A 1,649-nucleotide genomic window follows, 5' to 3' on the forward strand; every position below is an offset into this window, starting at 1 on the left:
CAAAACATTAGAATCTTACTTTTCAGAAGAATTTTGTCCCACTTTGGGTTATTTAATTTCTCTTTTCTATACTAAATTTAATTGAAGAAAGTGGGTGGAGGGGATATATTAGGAATTAGATGAATCTGGAAGCCAGAGAAACTGGAGAAGGTGATGGTTGCTGAGTTGCTGAGTGTGTTTTATGGGCCATGTGCTGCTATGTATGCCTGAAACAATTGAGATGCAAATTTGGGGCAACTTTGCTATCTAAATGCTTGGCTAGATTTAGCACTCCATTAGGATGGCTTTTCTACAAGTTTGAGTAAGCATGCCTTCAGTACTCTGCTCTGGGAAGCCATATGTTCATTTCAAAGTATCCTAAGGAAAATTGGACAGTTTTATTCTGATTCAATGTACAAAAATTCAGATTCAGTGCTAACCATGCGAGGGAATCCAGTCCCAATGACTCAGGAGAGGATGTGTCTTTTGCTGATGTCACATGGATAGCCAATGATGGAGAGTGTTCAACAAGACTAAGGACAGAAGTAAGGTCAAGGCCAAGCTTCAAACAGGAACTTCCTTTCTTTGAGAAGCCTCCAGGCAGGCAGATTTCCTTACCAAACTTGTCTCAAGAAAAGTCCCCACTGAAGATAATAGTATTAGCAAATGAAGAAACACTTCCAAAGATCTGTGAGCTTGGAAGAGAACTTGCTGTTTCCAGTGCTCAGATTGCTAAAACTGTGACTCTGCTAAAGCAACAAGATCTCACGTGGATTCTAGCATATCTGTTACTACAGCCCTCCCACTCTCCTACCACACAGAACCTCCCTCCACCAGGACTTCACCAAAGCTTTTCTGCTATTGATCTAATTAACAAAGAAAATAGAAAAAAGCTAATGCTGGAAAGAGTTTGGTTAAGGTCACTTCAAAGAAACCTGGTATGCTAATATGTTAGAGATCATTAAAGATATGAACAGTGCAAAGCTCTGATCAATAAGGAGTACACAGCCAAGATTAAAAATACAGCCCAGTAGATGTACTGACCCTGATGTCCTCTAGCAGAGGCTCGGGAAAAGAAATTTGCATATTGCTATGAAAGTGAGAGCCAAGATAAAGTCTGAATCAGAGGCCACCTCAGAGACAGTGTTATTTGGGACACATATGTTAAAATCTAGAGGATAAAGGAAGGCTTTAGTTGAAAGTGTTTCAAACTTCTAATAGACAATGAGCTCAGAAATATGATCCCAGCTCAGCAGTTGGTTTGTGAGGGCTGAGTTTAGCTAGTAGAAACCTGAACTATTTAATAAATACCTGATTCAGTGTTTCCTTTTAGCCTAATTGGAGGATTAAACAATAATGAAAACATTAATAAGTTTGATTTTGCTTTTATGAGATGGTTCATTCTGGAACTCTGTATAATATATGTGTATTCTGACATGTTTTAAATATGTGGCCAGTGTATTCAGGTTTCCAGTTTTGAAAATAATTGTAACATTTCACAACACAGAAAGGACCATTTTAGATGTTACTATGCATTTAAGTTCCTATTATCTGTATGAATGGTTTATATATTTATATTTGTATATGAAACCATTTATATAAAAATTAGTAACAAAGAATAGCAATGAGGGTATTGTTATTTTCATTTGTTCTCAATACTCATTTACTAG

General features: G+C 37.0%; 1 pseudogene; it reads left to right on the top strand.

Moving 5' to 3' along the window:
* Positions 1–250: 250 nt before the first annotated feature.
* On the top strand, positions 251–1,197 carry LOC114085214 (mitochondrial fission regulator 1-like; annotated as a pseudogene).
* Positions 1,198–1,649: the final 452 nt, after the last annotated feature.

This window comes from Marmota flaviventris, chromosome 1, assembly GCF_047511675.1.
Source record: "Marmota flaviventris isolate mMarFla1 chromosome 1, mMarFla1.hap1, whole genome shotgun sequence".
Lineage (NCBI taxonomy): Eukaryota > Metazoa > Chordata > Mammalia > Rodentia > Sciuridae > Marmota > Marmota flaviventris.